Source organism: Scyliorhinus canicula, chromosome 17, assembly GCF_902713615.1.
Source record: "Scyliorhinus canicula chromosome 17, sScyCan1.1, whole genome shotgun sequence".
NCBI lineage: Eukaryota > Metazoa > Chordata > Chondrichthyes > Carcharhiniformes > Scyliorhinidae > Scyliorhinus > Scyliorhinus canicula.
The window spans coordinates 131,728,226-131,736,996 of record NC_052162.1 but is presented as its reverse complement, the minus strand read 5'-3'; the positions used below and the strand labels follow the sequence as shown (position 1 = coordinate 131,736,996).

Below are 8,771 nucleotides of genomic sequence, written 5' to 3'. Positions count from 1 at the left end.
AGAACTTTGAGATGTGGAGCATAGCAGATCACTAATACACAATTTATGAGATTTTTAAATTAATTTATCTCAAATGATAACAAATATATGTTGTATTCACTGTTTGATGTTTTAATGGTGCGAATCTTACCCAGCATCCCTCGCAGATGTGAATGTGCCCCATTCACTCCACAGGAGCCCAGTGCGCAGGCGTTGTGGTGTATCCGGCGCATGCGCACCGTCACTTTGTTCGGAACCCTGCGAGTGCGGAGGGGTATTTTTGGGCGGGTGAGTCAGTGGGGCGGAGGGAGGAATGGAGCCAGGAGTAGGGAGGGAGCGGAGGCTTTATAAACACCGGTATAGGCCCCAGGGTCGGAATAAGAGCCTGCGGGTCCCGAGTTTGCATCTGCGGGTCTTTTATCCGGGACCAGGCCCAGATCCACCGCCGCCATCTTCGATCAGCGAGGAGCAGAGCGCATGCGCGGACCTCCTGACATCTTTGATCAGAGAATCCCTGGAATGTAGAATGAGGCCATTCAGCCCATCAAGACTGCACCGCCCCTTCGAAAGAGCATCCTACCGAGCCCCACTCTTTACCCTATCCCCACCTGACCTGTGGAAGGAAACCGGAGCAGCATGAGGAAACCCACACAGAAACGGGGAGAATATGCAAACTCCACACAGTTACCCAAGCCCGGAATTGAACCCAGGTCAATGGCGCTGTGAGGCAGCAATGGTTCTAGTGACCAGGAGAGAAAATGTATGACCCATTGATTGAAAGGTCAGGCTTACAGGCACCCTCTTTAGAGGAGGGGTAGGTGCTTCAGGGTGCATCTGCGGCCTTCTGAATAACTGAAGAATAAGATAATCAGAATTAGCAGCAGGAGAAGGCCATTCGAACTATTGAGGCTGCTCTGCCATTCAATAACCACCTGGCTCATCTGATCATTAACTCAATTTTCCGCCTGTCCTTAACCCTTGACTCCCTTGTAGGTAAAATGGTGTGCATGTAACATAGCCTTGAATATACTCCGTGGCCCAGCCTCCACTGCTTACTGGGGGACACTGGTCCTCTGAGAGAAGCAATTTATCTTGGTCTCTGTCTTAAGCCCTTATTTTGCAGTTCTGGATTCTCCATTGAGGGCAAACATCCTTTCAGCACTTACCCTGTAAACTGCCTCAAATACTTATATGCTTCAGTAAGATCGCCTCTCATTTATCTAAAATCCGTTACACACCTTGCCCAACATTTGCTCATGAAACCAACTCCTAGCCAGGAATCAGCTCAGTGAATTTTGTCTGAACTGCTTCCAATTAAGTATATACCATCTTAAGGGTAGCACAGTGGCTGTCACTGTAGCTTCACAGTGCCAGGGTCCCAGGTTTGGTTCCCCGCTGGGTCACTGTGGAGTCTGCACGTTCTCCTTGCGTCTGCGTGGCATTCATCCGGGTGCTCCAGTTTTATCCCACAGTCCAAAGATGTGCAGGTTAGGTGGATTGGTCATGGTAAATTGCCCTTAGTGTCCAAAAAGGTTAGGAAGGGTTATTGAGTTACGGGGATAGGATGGAAGTGAGGGCTAACGTGGGTCGGTGCAGACTCAACTGGCCGAATGGCCTCTTGCACTGTACTATGTTCTACACCAGGAAACAGAAGGAGAGAATGTTATGAATTTGCATCCTGGACTGACAGATTCTGAAAACTCCTTTTACAGGAGGTTAGAATGGGAGTATTTGCAGAGCAATCTCAAATCAAGAAAAAATGTTTAAAGCACGGTGGCACAGTGGGTTAGCCCTGCTGCCTCACGGCGCCGAGGTGCCAGGTTCGATCCCAGCTCTGGGTCACTGTCCGTGCGGAGTTTGCACATTCTCCCCGTCTTTGCGTGGGTTTAGCCCCCACAACCCAAAAATGTGCAGTGTAGGTGGATTGGCCATGCTAAATTGCCCCTTAATTTGAAAAGTATGAATTGGGTACTCTAAATGTATATTAAAAAAAAAAGAAAAAATGTTTCTCTCTTAATTCATAACCACAATTGACACATGACTCTGGTAATCTCCTTTTACAGGGAGTTAGAAGAGTTGAAGACTGTGATTTTTCTCTGATTTCAGTGCTGCTGAATTCTATCGAGCTGCTGCTTCAGCAGCAGGGTTTAAATTTGTAAACTGTGAAATTGTTCCAGAGGTGAGTATTATTGAGCAATCATCTTTAATTTACAGTTTTTAGTGTTGTGCTTTGTTATTTGTGCTCTGGTTCCAGGGCTCTGGGTGGGTTTGGCTCCTTTTATAAACAAAGAACAATACAGCACAGGAACAGGCCCTTCAGCTCTCCAAGCCTGCGCCAATCACGTGTTGTTTCTAGAACAAACGTCTGTATCCTTCTATACCCCGTCTGTTCATGGCTCTATCCAGATAAGTCTTAAAGGTCGCTGATGTATCTGCCTCAACCACTTCACTTGGCAGTGCATTCCAGGCCACCTCCACCCTCGCACATCCCTCGCACATCTCCACTGAACCTATCCCCTCCTCACCTTGAACTTGTGCCCCCTTGTAATTGTCGTTCCTGCCCTGGGAAAAAGCAACTTTTCACCCTATCTATATCCCTCGTAAATTTATAAACTTCTATCGGCTCGCCTCTCAGCCTCTGTCTCTCACGGGAGAACAATTCCAGTTTATTCAAACTCTCCTCATCGCTACTGTGGATCTGAATCCATATTTCACCCATTGTTCTTTTATGCCTCTGCCCTCCCTGATCACCCTCTGCCATTGTTTAACTTCTTATACCTCTGATAGTAGATTTATTATTTTATTTTATTATTATTTTTTACTGGGGCGGCATGCGGCGCAGTGGTCAGCACTGGGACTGCGGCGCTGAGGACCCGGGTTCGAATCCCGGCCCTGGGTCACTGTCCGTGTGGAGTTTGCACATTCTCCCCGTGTTTGCGTGGGTTTAACCACCACAACCCAAAGATGTGCAGGTTAGGTGGATTGGCCACACTAAATTGCCCCTTAATTTGGAAAAAAAATAATTGGGTACTCTAAATTAAAAAAAACAAAATTATTATTTTTAAATTTTCAAACTAAGGGGCAATTTAGCATGGCCATTCCACCGACCCTGCACATCTTTGGGTGTTCTGGAGGTGAGACCCATCCACTGAGAGACTGCGCTAACTCCACACAGACAATGAACCGGGGCCGGGATCAAACCTGGGTTCTCGGCTCCATGACGTAGATAGTAGATTTATTTAACCATGTTTGGTATTTTACTGTTGTTTCTTCCAATGTGTCTGAATGAAGTTTTCACTGCTGCCAATCCCTCGGCTGTGTGCTGCTGATTTACCATCTTTATCTTCCCATGTTCAGGAATTGTTTTTCCTGCATCAGTGATCATTTCTGCCCTGCTCATCAGCTGATATTAACCATCAAATTCTGCTCCATATTTATTCCCTGTAATTGAAGGTACGAGATTACTATCAGACCAGCCCTGATCTAAGTGGTGGGGCAGATTTGATGGGGCTGAATGACGACTTCTGCTCCTTGTTCGTATGTTTGTCTTGATTGTGCCACCCTGAGATGTGAACTCTGTTTCTCCTGCCACAGTTACTCGCTGACATGTTGAGTATTTTCAGCATTTGCTCTTCTTATTTCAGATTTTCAGCAACAACAGTATTTTGCTATCATTTTCCTGTTAGGGCTACTCACAAAACCGTATCTAGAAGCAGAGATGGGCCAATTAAGAACTAATTGTGATCAGGGAGGGTGTTTAAGAATTAGAGCACAGAACATACAGTGCAGAAGGAGCCAATTCGGCCCATCAAGTCTGCACCGACCCATTAAGCCCTCACTTCCACCCTATCCCAGTAACCTAATAACCCCTCCTAACCTTTTTGGTGTCTGAGGGTAATTTATCATGGCCAATCCAGGACCGGACCATGTAAGGAATGATGGTTTGTTTTATTGCAGAACTGTTAATAAAGTCAGCAAAAGACAATCTGTTGTTGGGAGTTTGATTCTCTGGAGTCTGAAGCCACAAGATTCAATGTTTGGAGTCAACAAAATGAACAAGGAAACACATCAGGGCCCAAAACTCCAGCTGGATATCTGGTTGTGTAGGTTAATCTTTGGCCTCTGGTTACAGTCCTTTTTCACAGAATCAGTGAATGATTACATTACAGATGGAGGCCATTCAGCCCATCGTACCCATCACTGTCTGTGTGGAGTCTGCACGTTCTCTCCGTGTCTGTGTGGGTTTCCTCCGGGTGCTCCTGTTTCCTCCCACAAGTCCCGAAAGACGTGCTGTGAGGTGAATTGGACATTCTGAATTCTCCCTCTGTGACCCGGACAGGCGCCGGAATGTGGCGACTGGGGGATTCTCACAGTAACTTCATTGCAGTGTTAATGTAAGCCTGCTTGTGACAGTAAAGATTATTATTATATGCTGTCTCATCCCACTGCCCTTCTTTAACTTCCCTGCAGCTTTTTTACTTTCCAGGGTCTTGTCCAATTCCCTTTGGTTTGTTGTATCAGTTTGGCTGGAGTGGAAATGCTGGAGAAGCTGCTGTGTTTAACCTGGTACTGAGCAATAATTTCAGATGTAAAATTGTCAAGGGAGGTACAGGGAATGGCACTAAATCATTATCCTCATTTGGAGAATTTGGTGCAGACACAATAGGCCTTCTGCACCCTAACAATTCAGTGATTGGGTGATCAAGAATAGTTTGCTCTCTGGTCAGCTCTAGATTCTGCTGCTCTAAGAAACTGTCCCAAAAACACTCTGCGAGCTCATCTGCTTGGCTACCTTTACCAATCAGATTTGCCCATTCTACATGGAGAATAAAATCACCCATGATTATTGCCATACTTTTCTCACGAGCCATTATTCCTCCCTGTATTTTCCCTTCTACAGTGTGGTTACTGTTAGGGGGGCCTTGAAACTACTCCCACAAGCAACTGCCTACCTCTATCATTTCTTATCACTTACCAATCCGATTGCATACCTTGATCTCCAGAACTAAGGTCATCTCTCTCTATTGTGCTCATGTCATCCTTAATTAGCAGAGTTGCCCCTCTGCATATTCCCAGCTTCCTGTCCTTCTGAAAAGTGACGCAGCCTTGAATAGTCAGGTCCCAGCCTTTGTCATCTTGCAGCCGTGTCTCTGTAATGACTATCAGATCACAGTACCTGGAGTACTGGGCACACTTAGTCTCCTTAACGAAGGAGGGTGATTCTTGTATTGGGAGCAGTTTAGAGAGGATCGTCGGGCTGATTCCTGGGATGAATGTGTTGTGTTGTGAGGAAAGGTTGGGGCTGGACTCATTGGAGTTCAGAGGTGACCATATTGAAACATAAGATTCTGAGGTAACATGATAGGGGACATGAAGAGAGGATGTTTCTCCTCGTGGGGAATTCTGGAACGAGTGGGAAGATTGTCAAAATAAAGGGTCCCCATTTCTGATGGAGAAAAGGAGAAATGTTGTGGGGGTGGGTGTATGTGTATGGGGGGGAGGGGCAGGGGGTGAATGGAGCTGATTGTTGGTGCTGCTAACCGCTGACTAAAGCCATTTTCCTTGCATTAGCCTTTGGGTCATCCCGGTCTGTTGCTCCTTCTAGTTCCAGTCAGAATTCTGGGGGGAAATGGAAGTTACAAGTGTTGGCTACAGATAGAGGGGTGGCACAGTGGTTCGCACTGCTGCCGACAGCGGCAGGGTCTCGGGTTCGATTTCAGCCTTGGGTGACTGTTTGTGTGGAATTTGCACATTCTCCCCATGTCTGTGTGGGTTTCCTCCAGGTGCCCTTGTTTCCCCCTCACAGTCCAAAGAAGTGCCAGTTAGGTGGCTCGGCCATGATAAAATTGCCCCCAAGAGTCCAGGGATGTACAGGTTAGGTGGGGTTATTGGGAAAGGGTGGGGGAATATGCCTAGATAGGGTGCTCTTTCAGAGGGTCAGTGCAGACCCGATGGGCTGAATGGTCTCCTTCAGCACTGCAGGAATTGTATATTCTATTCTATGGAAATTTACAGCTTTTGGAGAACAAGAGAGGAAAGCATGTTCCACAGCAACTAGAATTGTTCTGAATTTCTGAGCTATACTGACAGTGATGACATTTGTAAACTCCTTTCACAGGACATTCAAAGTGGAGGATTTGCAGTAAGAAATCTCAAACTTCACATCCAAGATCTGACAGAGTAACTCAATTTGTTGGGAAAACAATCAGCCGTTTTACCATCAGTGTGACTGGAAAAGCTCCGAGACACGGACACTTGCTCCATGGAGAAACCTTGGAAATGTGTGGATTGTGGGAAAAGATTCACTTTCCCATCTCGGCTAGAAAATCATCGACGCACTCACACCGGGGAGAGGCCGTTCATCTGCTCTCAGTGTGGGAAGGGATTCACTACTTCGCCTGACTTGCTGAGACACCAGCGAGTTCACACTGGAGAGAGGCAATATACCTGCTCTGTGTGCGGGGAAGGATTCAGAGATTCATCCTATCTGCTCACCCACCAGCGAGTTCACACCAGGGAGAAACCGTTCACCTGCTCCATGTGTGGGAAGGGATTTGGAGATTCATCCAACCTGCTGAGACACCAGCGAGTTCACACCGGGGTGAAGCCATTCACCTGCTCCATGTGTGGGAAAGGATTCAGAGATTCATTCTGCCTGCTGACTCACCAGCGAGTTCACACTGGAGAGAGACCATTCACCTGCTCTGACTGTGGGAAAGGATTCAGAGATTCATCCAACCTACTGATTCATCAGCGAATTCACACTGGGGAGAAGCCGTTTACTGCTCCATGTGTGGGAAAGGATTCAGAGATTCATCCCACCGGCAGAGACACGTAGAAAATAGAAGCAGGAGGAGGCCATTCGGCCCTTCGAGCCTGTTCCGCCATTCAATATGATCATGGCTGATCATCAAGTTCAATACTCTGAATTTGCCTTTCCCCCATCTCCCTTGATCCCTTTAGCCCCAAGAGCTATATCTAATTCCTTCTTGAAATTACACCAGTGAGTTCACACCGGGGTGAGTTCATTCACCTGCTCCATGTATGGGAAAGGATTCACTCAGTCATCCAACCAGCTGACACACGGGGGAGTTCACACTGGGGAGCTACCCCTCCACATATTCCCAGCTTCCTGTCCTTCTGAAAAGTGGTGTAGCCTTGAATAGTCAAGTGTACAGAGAGAGAGAGACCATTTACTTGTTCTAACTGTGGGAAGGGATTCATTCAGTCATCCAACCTGCTGAGGCCCCCAGCGAGTTGACAAGTGATTACAGGATTGGATTCTGCTGTTTTGCTGCTGTTCATCGCATCCAGGACTGGTTGAAGTGGGAGGGTTTTAGAGTTCTAGTCATAGAGCAAATAAAAGGACCTTCAGCCCATCACGCGGCGCCGGTCAAAAAACAACCACGGAACCATTCAGATTCCATTTTCCAGCATTTGGCCCTTGGCCGTGTATGTCCTGGGATCGCAAGTGCACATCTAAATACTTCTTAAAGGGTCCTTGCCTCCACTACACTTTCAGGCAGCGAGCTCCAAGCCGTTCATCATGTATTCCCTTGCCTTGTTTTTACTGCCAAAGTGCATCACCTCAAACGTATCCAGATTGAATCCCATTTTCCACTGATCCACCATCTGACCAGCCGTCTATAACCTCCTATAATCGAAGGCTTTCTTCCTCACTGTTTAGTACCCCAGCAATTTGTCATATCGTCCGCAAACTTACTGATCAATCATCATAGAATCATACAATTCACAGTGCAGAAGGAGTCTGCACCAGCCCTTGGAAAGAGCACCCTTCTTAAGCCCACCCCTCCACCCTATCCCCATAACCCAGTAATCCCAACAAACCTTTTGGACATGAAGGGGCAATTTAGCATGGCCAATCCACCTAACCCGCACATCTTTGGACTGTAGGAGGAAACTGGAGCACCCGGGGGAAACCAAGAAGACACTGGGAGAGCGTGCAAACTTCATACGGACAGTAACCCGAGGCCAGAATTGAACCCGTGACCCTGTAGCTGCGAGGCAGCAGTGCTAGCCACCGTGCCGCCCTACAATCCTACATTCATATATAAATCATAAACCACAAACAGCAACAGCCGCAACACTGCTCCCTGAGGGACCCCTACTGGACGTATGCTTCATAAAAACGCTACTCGACTTTCACCCTCTGCTTCCTGCCACTCAGCCAATTTGGGATCCCATTTTTCCTTGGATCCCATGGGCTCTTGCTTTTGCTGACAATGTCTCATGTGAGACCTTATCAAAAGCCTTGCTGAAGTCCAAATGCATTTCCCCCATATACACACCTCTTCAAAAAATTCAATTCTGTTGGTCAGACATGACCTCCCTTGAATAAAACCATGCCGACTGTTCTTGATCAATCCCTGCGTCTCCAAATGCAGATTGATCCTGTCTCTCAGAATTGTTTCCAATAGTTTCCTCACCACTGAAGTGAGCTTGACTGGCCTGTAGTTTCCTGGTCTAGCCCTTCCTTCCCTTTTTAATGATGGTACAACATTGGCTCTCCTTCGTTCCTCTGGTACCTCTCCTGTGGCCAGAAAGGAATGGAAAATTATTGCCAGCACCCCGGCTACTTCCTCCCTTGCTTCACTTAACAACCTGGGATACATTTCATCTGGCCCTGGATATTTGTCTACTTTTCAGACTGTAATAAAATTCGAGAGATTAACATAGATCTCCTCCCTGTCTATGTTAATGTCTCGAATTTTATTACAGCCCTACTCCCTGATTTCTGTACCCACACTGTCCCTCTCACGAGTGAACACTGA

The 8,771-nt window shown here is 47.0% G+C and overlaps 1 long non-coding RNA gene across 1 annotated transcript; it reads left to right on the top strand.

The window, feature by feature from the left end:
* The first annotated feature begins 231 nt into the window (after nt 1-231).
* LOC119952052 lies at nt 232-6,591 on the top strand. Its single transcript, XR_005457752.1, has 3 exons — nt 232-267; nt 2,043-2,158; nt 6,098-6,591. It is a non-coding gene; the product is annotated as an uncharacterized LOC119952052 (long non-coding RNA).
* Nucleotides 6,592-8,771: the final 2,180 nt, after the last annotated feature.